General features: G+C 47.8%; 2 non-coding genes across 2 annotated transcripts; both read left to right on the top strand.

Annotated features, from left to right (window-relative positions):
• Window positions 1-1,029: 1,029 nt before the first annotated feature.
• TRNAD-GUC (transfer RNA aspartic acid (anticodon GUC)) lies at window positions 1,030-1,101 on the top strand. The gene has a single exon. It is a non-coding gene; the product is annotated as a tRNA-Asp (tRNA).
• A 653-nt stretch (window positions 1,102-1,754) lies between these two features.
• On the top strand, window positions 1,755-1,826 carry TRNAW-CCA (transfer RNA tryptophan (anticodon CCA)). Its single transcript has one exon. It is a non-coding gene; the product is annotated as a tRNA-Trp (tRNA).
• Window positions 1,827-13,713: the final 11,887 nt, after the last annotated feature.

Below are 13,713 nucleotides of genomic sequence, written 5' to 3'. Positions count from 1 at the left end.
TTACCAAAGGAACCAAGATTAAGTTTTTCGCTCACCACCAGGCAAGGAGGCAAACCGGTGGTGCTGGAGACCAAGATTCTCACTGCCCTGCAGCTCTGCCACCTCAGAGACCTGGGTGTGTCCCTGACACCTAAACAACAGGACACATCACATTTATCACGGTGCCCTTCGGAGCTCACAAGACTTACGGAAGGTCCAGAAGTGGAAGGAGGCCCTGCGCACTGACGGGTTGTTTCTGTAGGGATTTTTCGAGCATTTTGGTGTATTTAAGAGAGAAGGAAAAACAAAATCTCTAAACAAGCCTCAGAAATAGCCATCTGTTTCACATATCCATTAAATAAACTGAACCTTTCATCAGATGAAGAATACCTCCGAACACGTATAAAAATACATCAATCCACGGCACATTGTAGTAAGGGCTTCCTTAAGACACCTGAGTTTAAGGTCTAGCGTGAGGCCTTCCCACCGTGCTGGTTTATCTGTGACTCTACATACACGCAGTTAGAAACACCGACAGAAGTTCACACGGGAGGCCTCCTGGATCTTGTTTATGAAACAAGCTTAGGATGGCGACAAATTCCCCCCTAACTGTGTTTGCCCAACCCTGTGTTGAACCGATGGTGCGGACTTAGGACGAGTGTCACTCATCCATTCCGGCTCTCCCGCCGGTACTGCTGCCGAGACCGCAGCCGTCTCAGGGCTAACCGAGCCGGAAACGCCGGCGGCGGAAACGTCCGCGGGAGGCCTCGGGGCCGGGGCCCGCGGCGGCAAGCGCGGGAAGCGGCTGCCCAGGCCTCTGCGTGGACGGCCGGTCCTCACACGGACACACACAGCTCTGTGAGGGGGGAGCCGAGCCGCCCTCAAATGACACGAAGCCCTCAGGCGACTACCGGGAGGTGAGCTCCACACGATTCACCCCTGAAATTGGAAGCCTCCGAGGCACCAGCGAGGACGTGAAATTCGGATGTTTACGTTTGCAGGTGGCAGATGGAGCCCTGAAGGGACACCTGGGGAAGAGCAGGCGGCAGCTCCTCGTTAGTATAGTGGTTAGTATCCCCGCCTGTCACGCGGGAGACCGGGGTTCAATTCCCCGACGGGGAGGTGGCTTACTTTTGCCACCACATTACTATTTTTCGTGTAATTTAACGGTGCGACATTCCCGCCAACTGTAATATGCTAAAATACCTTCTGTCAATGCACAACGGCGGCTTTTCAAAACGGCGACTCTACAACTGAATGCTCACTGTGAAACGAAAGCCGCCTCAGAATGAGAACGCTTCCTACTGTTGGTAGAAGGGGAGGAAAACAGAACGCCCTTGGACGCCTCCGCGTTTGCTTCCCGCCGCCCTCTGGCACGGGCCTGCGCCTGCGCGGTGGCGTCCCAGACTACAACGCGAGGTCGCGAACTCCGCGCGCGGGCCCGTGGGGGAGGGGCGAGGGAGGCGGAGTCTCCGCCCTCGCGGGGCGGGAGCGGGGCGGAGCAGAGCGGAAACCGCTACAGAAGAGGAAGGGCCGGTTCCTCTGACCCTGGGGACCCGCTTGCACGGGCAGCCCTGTTCTCCCTACGTTGTTACGACCCAGGCCAGGTAGAGGGCTGGCCGTCAGGAAAGTCTGGGCGCCGAAGGATCGCTCTCCGGCTCGGGCACGTGCTGAGTGGAGGGGCAGGGAGCGAATGGAAAGAAAGGCGGAGTGGCCCGGAAGACAACGCCATTTTATCCGAGTCCTAAGAAACTGCGCGAGCCCCAGCCCAGCAGGACCTCGTGGCGCAACGGTAGCGCGTCTGACTCCAGATCAGAAGGCTGCGTGTTCGAATCACGTCGGGGTCATGATCCTTTTGACTTTTAAACCGCCAACCTTGTAACAGAAGTGAATTCCCGCCATTCTTCGAAAATGGTTTTAAGTGTTAAAATTAGAACTTCCTGGCCCAAGTATTTTCATAGTAAACCTTGGTCTGTTTTAAGGCATATGTTGGGCCTTGTAGGGTTGTTTTTTTTTTTAGTCAATTAGCTCTGCCTAATGCATAGAGAAGTGAACTATTTCTGTGTATTGTAGACTTCCTTTACTAGTTATATAGACTGTACTAATTATATAGTCTATATAGACTGTTTTCCCATAGTTTTAGCCATTTGCCTTTAGAAGGCTAGTAGAGTTGAATTTCCAACTCTGAATATTGTAGTAGTCGTTTTCACGTTCTAGCCCTTACCCTGTGCCCAGCCTTGTAAACAACCCTACACCACGTAACTTACAGTATCTCGATTGAACAGATGAAACTGGCACAGCAGAGGACTAGTGACCTGCCAGGGATCACCCGAGATTCCAAGCTAGGTGACAGACTCCAGAGTTCCTTCTTTAACGTTTGAGAGTAAAACAGACTCAGCTGTTGAAAAGACTTTCGAAAGGCATTGGCCTTCATTATATTTTCACCAATCCAAGGAGTGGTGACAAGTCACATACCACTTTTGGTGATTAATCTCCTTAATAGCAGAGACCAAAGCTTACTCATTCATCCATGTGCACTCCAAGACTAATACAGAATAGGGCCTTGAGGGTTTATGTCAAATATGTGTTAACTAATGAATGACTAGACTGTCAGGAAGATTTTTAGAATTTTATTGGATATATTTTTAGAATTTTATTGGATATTATTTGTCTCAGTATTTTGATTATTTCCTAATCTAGCAGTATAGCTGGATATTTTATTTTCACTTGGTACAGTTTATTCTTCTTTCTCTTGTTTGGTTGAATTGAATTTGATCATCTAAAAAAATACATAAAATTTTTGCGAAGAAACGAAAACAAAAATCAGACCACTCATTTCAACAAGTTATTTGCAGGCCTCCAACTATGATGAGCCTGATACTATGTTAAGTACTGAGGATGGTGAATGAAAATAGACTATTTTGAATAGCAGGAAACATGTTAAATCACCACATACTGGAATAAGTGCCATGAAAGCATGAACAGAGTGGTGTGGGGGTGCTAAAACACTTTACCTTGGTTTGTATGAGGCCATCACAAGCTAATACAACCTGTTTACATCACCAAAATACAATTTTGTACAAATGCCATGCTTGGTCTAAGCTAAGATCAAGTAAGCACTCTCACACGTATTGCTGTATGTATATGCCAAGGGTGCCAGAGGAAAGAAAGGGGACAGCTTGTTATGGGTTGAATTATGTCTCCCAAAATTCTTTTGTTAAATCCCTAACCCCTAGTACTTCAGAATGGGACTGTGTTTGTAAGATAGGGCCTTTAAAGAGGTCATTAAGTAGGCGTGAGGCCATTAGGGTGGGTCTCGATCCAATCTGCATGGTGTCATACTTTAAAAGGACACTTGGAAACAGACACCAAAAATGAATGCACACAGAGGAAAGGCCGTGTGAGGACATGGCGAGAAGGTAGACATCTGTAAACCAAAGTCTCAACAGAAACCAACCCTGCTAGCACCTTTATTTTGGACTTCTAGCCTCCAGATCTCTAAAAATATAAACATATTAATTTTGTTATGACAGCCCTAAGCACACTAATACAGTTTCTTTGGAGAACTACTACTATAGTTACTCAATGTGACTAAAGAAGAAGAGAAAGAGAAAGCTGGGGAAGTAGAGCACCTTCCTAGCTCATTTAAATTTTCTTTTAAGATTTATTTATTTACTTTAAAGAGTTACAGAGAGAGAGAAGGAGAGGCACAGAGATAGAGAGGTCTTCCATCTGCTGGTTCACTTCCCAATTGGCGGCAACAGCCGGAACTGTGCTGATCCAAAGCCAGGAGCTTCTTCCACTTCTCCCACGTGGGTGCAGGGGCCCAAGGACTTGGGCCATATTCTACTGCCTTCCTAGGTCATAGCAGAGAGCTGGATCAGAAGTGGAGTAGCCAGGACTTGAACCTGCGCCCATATGGGAAGCCAGCACTGCAGGCGGTGGCTTTACCCACTATGCCACACTGCCCCTGCTCATTTAAATTTTATCCTGTAGGCAATACAGTTATTATTCACAGCTGTGACCATGATCTGGCTTCACAAACAATGTAAAATATGACCCAGAGTGGTTCCAGAACCAGTATCCAAGCAACAAGTTTCAAATGCAAATTTTCAGGCTCCACCCCAGACTCCAAAAACTCTGGGTTAAGACACAGCCACCGGCCTCCAGATTTTGAACCAAGTTAAGGTTTGAGAATCTCTGGCTCCAGATCTCACTTAACCTCACAGCTTCCTAAGAGGATTGATAAAGTACATTCAAATATTTTGATTTTTTTTAAATATTTTATTTATTTATTTGAGAGGCAGTTACAAAAGAGAGAGACAGAGACAGAAAAAGGTCTTCTATCCATTGGTTCACTCCCCAAATGGCCACAACAGCCAGGGCTGGACTAGGCAGAAGGCAGGAGCTTCATCTGAGTCTCCCAAGTAGGTGGCTGAGGCCTGGGTACTTGGGCCATCTTCCACTGCTTTTCTCAAGCCATTAGCAGGAAGCTGGATAGGAAGTAAAGCATCTAAGACACGAACTAGAGCCTCTATGGGATGCCAGCTAGGCAGGCTGTGGCTTTACACATTGGCCCCTTGGGGCATCACTTTCAGTATAACTCATTCTGCTCTGTTTGAGGTAACACGCAATTGGCTCACAACCAATCCTGTGTAAAACAGGATAATGTCAGTGTATATTAATAATATTAAGAACTTGAGAAAGGGAAATAGAGACATTTATACAAATGACTTTTTAAAGTTATAGAAAAGCTTTCTGACAAAATAAATTTTTAAAGCTTTGGTTTCACATATAAATTTTTTTTTCAATGTTTCCTCAAGGTTTTAGGTATCAATATTGTACAAGTACTTCCTCCAGCATCCCATGTGGGTGCTGGTTCGTGTCCCGCCTGTTCCACTTGACATCCAGCTCTCTGCTGTGGCCTGGGAAGGTGGTGGAGGATGGCTCAAGTCCTTGGACCCCTGCACCCGAGTGGGAGACGCGGAAGAAGCTCCTAGCTCCTGGCTTCAGATTGGCACAGCTCCAGCCATTGTGGCCAATTGGAGAGTGAACCAGCGGATGGAAGACCTCTATTTCTCTCTCTCTTTCTCTCACTCTCTCCCTCTCCTTCTCTCTCTGCATAACTCTTTCAAATAAAAATAAATAAATCTTAAAAAAAAAAAAAAGCAAAGTTTGCTTCGTGGATTGTAATCCATATTACAATAGACAGCCTCTGGCCACACAGCCCACGGCTCTCATGCAAGCATATGGCAACAATCACCCTAAGAAGGTACTGCCTCTAAATGTATACCCCTCAGATTATAATCCATGTTGCCGCAGTAGCCAGCCCCTACCTCACCTGCTTGTTCACTGCTTCCTTCAAGTGTGCTCAATAAACGTAACTCTGCTTTCTATGTGCCTTGGTAAATTCTTTCACCACCCACAATGCTGGCCCCAATCAGTAGTTTCCTGCAGGGTAATAAGTTATTAAAAGTCTTGACATTCTTACTCTTTTGTCAGAATGTCTAGTAGACTAGTGTTGATCTTTCAAGCCCTTGAAGAAAGGAGGGTGGGATCCAGAGTGTATGCAGTGAAATTTGCTTCAGATAGGACATGTTTCCCATTGAAAGAGGAAAGCTGCAGGAGGAGTGTAGATTTGACAGAAGCTGAAGCATTCCCCACGGATGGTTTCTGTTTCTCAAGTATGAGGCAAGGTCACCAGCTGAAAATGGGGAGAGGTGGCAGAAAGGGATGTGCCAAATTTCAGAGGTGAAGTTATATGTCGTTAGTCTAGAGAATGGGATAGCATCACCAAGCGTGCCACACCCCTGGGAGGACTAAAATCGTGCATTAAAATCAGTCAGATCATTGTCTTTTTCTCCAACTATATTTGCTGTTTGAATACAAGCAATGAGAAAGTTCTGTCGAACCAAGGCTCAATCTAAGCAGAATCTGGTCCAAACAGAGATCAACCCAACCATAGTTGAGGTTCTTCCAAGCAAGAAAGGAGACATTCAGATAAAAGTTGAAAATGTTTGCAACAGTGATAATATGGATTAATCAGGGAATCTAAGTCAGGTATTATGTAGGTTTGAAATGCTCTTAAACACATGACTGTATTTTTTTTTTAAATTTTTTGGGGGGAACGGCACTGTGGCTTAGCAGGCTAAGCATCTGCCTGTCGTGCCTGCATCTCATGTGGGCCACTTGCCAACCCCAAACACGTAGTTATCTACTTGATGTTTTCATTTTGGAGTTTTGTTTTGATGTTTTGTTTAATAGCACATCTTAGCAGAGCCCATATGTGAGAACTTGGAGTGAACTCTCCTGCTCCTTAGGAATATGTCATATCAGATCTTCCCATAAGAAGGGGTTTCAAAAAGTTCATGAAAAAATATGTATTATGGAAAAACTACACTTGGATTTCAATTTTTTTTGCACCAAAATATACTTAGCTTTTGATTCCATTTTCCATGAAGCTCCCTCATTTGTGAGTTATTGACAACAACTAGACTTGAAGTACATACAAACTCAACCGCTTGGCCAACATGTCGAGAACTCTGACCACGGTAGGACTACACTCTGTCAGCTGTTTCTCTAAGCACCAAAAGTTCAGACTGTGACAGGGTGACAATCCTTGAAGCTTTGAAACCTCACCTCATCCCACAAGACCAGAGTACCCTCTAGCCTGGAGGGACCTCAGATATTTGCTGTAGTGGTCAAGCTAAGAACTGCTGGTATAAAAATGTACCTTGGCCAGCGCCGCGGCTCACTAGGCTAATCCTCCACCTTGCGGCGCCGGCACACCGGGTTCTAGTCCCGGTCGGGGCACCGATCCTGTCCCGGTTGCCCCTCTTCCAGGCCAGCTCTCTGCTGTGGCCAGGGAGTGCAGTGGAGGATGGCCCAGGTACTTGGGCCCTGCACCCCATGGGAGACCAGGAGAAGCCCCTGGCTCCTGCCATCGGATCAGCGCGGTGCGCCGGCCGCAGCGCGCTACCGCGGCGGCCATTGGAGGGTGAACCAACGGCAAAAGGAAGACCTTTCTCTCTCTCTCTCACTGTCCACTCTGCCTGTCAAAAAAAAAAAAAAATGTACCTCACTTTAATTAGACTTTACTTTCTTCTTTTTGTTTAAGATTTACTTATTTGAAAGGCAGAGTGACAGAGATTTTCCATCTGCTGGCTCACTCCCCAAATAACTCCAACAGTCAGGGCTGGGGCTGAGCCAGGCTGAAGCCAGGAGCCTGGAACTTCATTCCGGTCTTCTACATGGGTGGCAGGGGCCCAAGTACTCACGCCATCATTTGTTCTTTCTCAGATATGTGGGCAGGGAACTGGATTGGGAGCAGAGCAGCCAGGATACAAATCAGCACTCTGATATGTATTGCTGGCATTACAAGCTGCAGCTTAATCAGCTGTGCCATAATACCACCCCCTAGACTTTACTCTCCACAGAGGCCTGCCTCCATCCTAACTGAGTAATTGGACTTTAATTTTTAGAGCTCACTCAACAGGTGCTAATATATACTAACTATATAGGATTTTCCCTGTGAGGTTTGGTCATAATACTGTTCCCTGATTAAACATTATGCACCTAAGAAAAATGCTTTTTGTTCAGCAGTAAACCATGTGATTTGTGAAATAATAGTTTTGATCATCTCCTTCTTTACACCATATGCAATATCAGGTGACTTGGACAATGATATGATGGTAGAAGCAGAATTTATTTTAAGTATTAGGGTTAATGGATTGGAGGCTTTTTAATAATTTATTTTCATTTTATTTTAAAGAGAGAGAAATCATCCATCTGCTAGTTCATAGTTCATTCCTCAGATGCCTGTAACACCCATGGCTCGGCCAGTCCTTAGTTAGGAGCAGTAACCCAATCCAAATCTCATGTGGGCAAGAATCCAAGTACTTGGGACATATCTTCTGTTGCTCCCTAGGGTGCACATTATCAAGAAGCTAGAATCAGAAGCAGAACTGAAGCTTGAACCCATGCACTCCAATACGGGTTATGGGCGTCCCAAGCAGCATCTTCACCACTGTGCCAAATGCCCACACTGGATTGATGGTCTTAATTAGGTAAACGAGAATACACTAAGTTTACTTGGGGAAAAAATAGGCTGGTAGTTGACAACTGGGATGCTTGAAATAGAGATTTAGAATGTAAAGCAATTATTGATGACAAAGTTCAGAGTTATCGCTGGAATGGACAGCATGGAATTGTCAAAAAAGTTGTTGGAAATGAAGAAGTCAAAGAATCAACAGGCCAAGCATTGGGGTTGCAAGGAATCACCTACAAGGATGTTGAATTCACAGACAATGCAAAGAGGGATGATGATGAAAATCTAGAGCAAGGAGCTGTCTAATGACTGTAGGAGAGTGTCCATTAGGTTGGTAAATGATAGCAGTAAAGAGTACAGGATGATTAAGCCAGATAATAAGAACTTCAAATGTTAGAAAAAGAAAGAGGATAAATAGTTTGGGAGTGGTAGGAATGAAGACGATGCCCAACCTCTTGGCCTTAAGATACATAGAATGTAACAGAAACTTCGCAACTCTAGAGCAAATTTAAAAGCATCACTAAAAATAGTGGTGGTGTTGGAAATTAATTGGGTATATCTAGGATTATAAACCTGACAACTCATGATTTGACTAGAAAGATCTAGAAAAGCATCCTCCCTGATAGCTATGACATCAGCCATATCTCCTGAGAAATGCAGTATCTGGATGCAACTTCCTCTTGAATAGTGTCCAGGGAAAAGGAAAATAATGAGGGGGCGGCACTGTAGCATAGTGAATAAGCCACCGCATGCAGTGTCAGCATCCCACATGGGTGCCGTTCGAGTCCCGGCTGCTCCACTTCCGATCCAGCTCTCTGTGATGGCCTAGGAAAGTAGTAGAGGATGGCCTGGGTCTTTGGGCCCCTGTACCCACATGGGACCATTGTGGTTATCTGGGGAGTGAACCAATGGATGGAAGACCTCTCTCTCTCTCTGCCTCTCTGTAACTCTGCTCTTCAAATAAATAATCTTTTTTTTTTTTTTAAAGAATGATGAAAATGGCCGGTGCCGTGGCTCAACAGGCTAATCCTCCACCTAGCGGTGCCGGCACACCGGGTTCTAGTCCCGGTCGGGGCGCCGGATTCTGTCCCGGTTGCCCCTCTTCCAGGCCAGCTCTCTGCTATGGCCTGGAAGTGCAGTGGAGGATGGCCCAAGTGCTTGGGCCCTGCACCCCATGGGAGACCAGGAGAAGCACCTGGCTCCTGCCTTCGGATCAGTGCGGTGCACCGGCCACAGTGCCGGCCACGCCGGCCATTGGAGGGTGAACCAACGGCAAAAGGAAGACCTTTCTCTCTGTCTCTCTCTCTCACTGTCCACTCTGCCTGTCAAAAAAAGAAAAAGAAAAAAAAAGAATGATGAAAATGATGTTTTTGCTTAGAGAATATTTCATGTATCTAGAGTGCAGCTGTGAATCATATCTTGAATGTTGGCTTGGAAGATATAGCACTATGTCTATTTAAAACAAGTTTCCGGGCTGGCACTGTGGCATAGTGGGTAAAGCCACTGCCTGCAGTGCCGGCATCCCATACGGGTGCCTGTTCGAGTCCTGGCTGTTCCACTTCCTATCTAGCTCTCTGCTATGGTCTGGGAAAGCAGTGAAAGATGGCCCAAGTCTTTGGGCCCCTGCACCTGCAAGGCAGACCCAGAAGAAGCTCCTGGTTCCTGGCTCCCGGCTTCAGACTGGCGCAGCCCTAGCCACTGCAGCTATCTGGGGAATGAAGCAGCAGAAGCAAGGCCTTTCTCTCTGCCACTGCCTTTGCCTCTTTGTAACTCTTTCAAATGAGTGAATAAATTAAAAAAAAAAAAAAAAAAACCTTTCAGGGACCAACATTGTGGCATAGGGATAAAAGGTAAAATCCACTGCTTGCAACGCCAGCATCTCATAGGGGCATCAGTTCGTGTTCCAGCTGCTCTACTTCCAATCCAGTGCCATGCTAAGGGCCGTGGAAAAGCAGCAAAGATGGCCCAAGTGTTTGTGCCCCTACTATCCATAGACCTGGATGAAACTCCTCCTGGCTGTTGTTATCATCTGAGGAGTAAACCAGCAATGGAAGCACTCTCTCTCTTTCTTTCTCTCTCTCTCTCTCTCTGCCCCTCTTTCTCTGTAACTCTTTCAACTAAATAAATCTTTAAAAACCAAGTTTCATATTCAACAGGTGACTTTTTTCTATTGTTTTGCTTGTAGGAAAAAGTTGTTGACTCTAAGGACTAAATCACCTCTGGAACAAAGGACCTAGGAAAAAAGCAGAGTTCCAATGAAGCATGTAGCATCTTTAGGAAGCTGAGGTGGCTCTGAGACTCCAGCATTATATTCTACTCACATAAAACTTGGGCAGAAGGCTATTATCTTCAAGTATGAGTGATGACTTCTCTGAGGATCCACTTTAGGAACCTAGCTAGGTAGGCAGGTATCATCAATCCATAAAGGAGAGCTGTCAGAGCCTAGAGACCCTACTATGTACTCCACCTCAGTCAGATCAAATCTAGCTCTTGTAACTGATTGCTCGGCGCCGCTCTCGTCCAGCAAGAAACCGACACCGGGCGTCTCGTAGAAGAGCTCTTTATTACTCAGGGCGCGGGAGATCAGACCTCGATCTCTGGCGGGCAGGAACTACTCGCACATCCGGTGGTCGGGGCATATATACGCAGTACACGTCACGAATCATATGATTACAAGGCTGTGTCAGGATAGGACAGCTCAGGGGTAGCGCGGGAAACTTTGCCGGGGAAGAAGAACCCGGAAGCAGGAAATCAGCGCCATCTTAGCGCTGCGGTTCCTCGGGTTTGGTCCCCTACATCTCCCTCCTTTTTATTTTCCGCAAATCAGCCTCCGACGGCCGTGGCGGCCGGGATATCAGCGACCGGACAGAGAGCAGAGGTGCATGCCCAGTGTGCCGGTGGGCATATTGTGATACACCAAAGGTTCGGCCGCAACCCTTGGCCTCACTTTTGCCCTTAGTTTCCCTTTTTCTGGGACGGGTTGGGACCACCCCCGTATGCACATGCATATACTCTCCCGAGGCCCCCGGAACCTCCGGGTGAACGCTCGCTGCGGTATCCTTGATCTCGCATGCCTCGGTCTTTTACTCCCGGTCGGAGGACGGGGTTATGCCCAATTGGGGAGAAGACTAGGGACCAAACAATACGAGGAAGGCGGGAGTACAATGCGTCAGGAGGGGCGGGCTAGTCTTCGGTGGGGGCACGGTCATAGGTCATTCTGGCGAGCTTGGTCCTGAGGACCTCCACCATCAGAGACATATATGGGTGCCCCCACTCCCCAACAGACGACAGAAGGGCTGGAGTGGGCGGGGCAAGGGGCCTGAACAAAAGGTCCCGAATCAAGAAAGACAGGCCGCAATGCCGGTGAAGGCAACAGCGACGCAGTAAAATAAGTGCGGTTTTGATAGGTGCATGTAGAGAATGACTTGTAACAAGAACTACGTACGGACGCGAGAAAGGAGGAGGAGCATGGGCATGGCGGTGGGGGACCACTCGAGGGATGGGGGCGAGGCTTGGGAATGGCCACGCAACCCCAGGATACCTTATAAACGGTTTTGTCCCCACAGTCAGTCGAGCTCAAGGGGTGTATGCCTCGTAGGCTGTCTGCAGAGACTGGGCAGCTACAGGGATTATTGCGGTACTGCAAGTAGGCCTGTTGTCGGTGGGCAGGGGCATCTAAGCCTGCATGAGAGCTAGGGAGGAGGATAAGACCCAGAAAGAGAAGGGCGACGGCCGGTTTACGGCCCAACATCCTCAGGAGGTGGGTTGAGGTTTATTAGCCTCGGGGGAGGTATCACCCGTTGATGACGAGGGTGGCTCCTCCGGCGGTCGGTCTTGTGGCGAGGGTGTTGGTTCTTCTGTCGGTGGATCCGCTTTCCTCACCAATCGCTCCGGGACCCAAAGGGGTTCTCTTCCCGTCTCCTGTGGGAAAACACAAACTGCGCCTCGGTTCCAGCATAGTACTGGGTCCGGGCTGTGCCATAATCCCGTAAGGATATCTTTCCAGCGGACAAATCCTCGTGCAGGGGGTTCCTTTATCATGTGTCTTTCAGCGGGGGGCCTAGACTGATCCGTCAAATTTAAAAAATTTAAGGTAAATAATGCGAGGGAGAGGCGCATGCGGGGTGTCTTGCCCGCTGCAATTCCCTCCTTCTGCTTAGAAAGGAAAGCCTTGAGCGTTCTGTGCGCTCTTTCGATAATACCCTGACCTTGGGGGTTGTAGGGGATTCCGGTCTTATGTTGGACTTGCATGCGTGAGCAAAATTGTTGGAATGAAGTGGAAGTATAGGCAGGTCCGTTGTCGGTCTTTATAATTTTGGGTTTGCCCCATGCCGCCCAAGCCGCAAGACAATGGCCGATGACATGGGAGACACGCTCGCCGGTCTCCAGAGAGGCATAAATAATTTGGGAGCACGTGTCGACAGACACGTGGACATATTTTATCTTTCCAAACTCTGGAATATGAGTGACGTCCATTTGCCACACATGTCCTGGCAGGAGTCCTCGGGGGTTAACTCCTAAAGATGGGACAGCGGTTAAGGTAGGACAAGCTGCGCAACGACGAACAATATCACGAGCGATTGCACGGGGGAGGTTAAATTTGGCGGCAAGTGTTTTGGCATTGACATGAAATTCCGAATGAAAGTAGGTGGCTTGTTGTTCAGGGGAGGCTAAGTGGAATATCCACACCGGGCGTGTGGCCAGATCTGCCATGGAATTGCCCAATGCCATAGGCCCCGGCAGGGAAGAATGGGCCCTTATGTGGGTAATGTGAAAGGCAGCGGGCCGATTCCAAATGGCTTGCTGGAGGGTGAGGAAAACATTACTCACAGGGGATGATGTACTAACACTGCCCACGGTTTCTAATATGGAAACCGCATTCACCACATAGTGGGAATCGGAAACAATGTTTACAGGCTCCGGGAAATCTAAAAGTACCTGATTAACTATGAGGAGCTCAGTTATTTGGGGAGAGTCAGTCGCAAACTGAAAGGCTTTCGGCTTGCTTCCGGTAGCAACATAAGCACCGACTCCGGTATTGGAACCGTCGGTGTACACCACTACGGCTTCGGGGAGCGGTTTGGAGGATGTAATTTTGGGGAAAATTACGGGGTGAGACTGTATGAAGGTTAACAGAGGGTCGCGAGGGGTTCTGTTGGTAATTGTAGCGGAAACTGAGCAGGCCAGGATTGACCAAGAATCAGTGCAAGCAGTGAGAACACGCACCTGCTCTGCAGAATATGGCACAACAATAGTAGATGGCTCGCGACCAAAATGTTGGATAGCCTTTTGGTTTGCCATAAGCGCAACGTCCGCCACCATGGAGGGATAATGGGCGAGGGATCTAGTGGGTGACACCGAGGGGTGGATCCAAAGAAGGGGGCCGTCTTGCCAGAGAACGCCCGTGGGCTGTTTGGGCGTGGAGAGGACCCACAGGGTGAGGTCTCCAGACGGGTCCCACCGCTTAAGTGCGGCCTCGCTGAGCGCTTCGTTAACGGCCAGCAATGCTTGTTTTGCTTCAGAAGTAAGTTCTCGTGGAGAAGTGAGACTAGGATCCCCCTTTAGGACGTCAAAAAGAGGCTGCAGGGTGGCGTTGGGGATGCGAAGGAAAGGCCTAATCCAATTGATATCCCCCAGAAGTTTTTGTAAATCGTTGAGCGTGGAAACATTTGGATATTTAATATGCA

Source organism: Lepus europaeus, chromosome 10 (assembly GCF_033115175.1).
Source record: "Lepus europaeus isolate LE1 chromosome 10, mLepTim1.pri, whole genome shotgun sequence".
NCBI classification, from domain to species: domain Eukaryota; kingdom Metazoa; phylum Chordata; class Mammalia; order Lagomorpha; family Leporidae; genus Lepus; species Lepus europaeus.
Note: the sequence above shows the minus strand (reverse complement) of the source record. Positions and strands in the feature narration are given on the sequence as shown.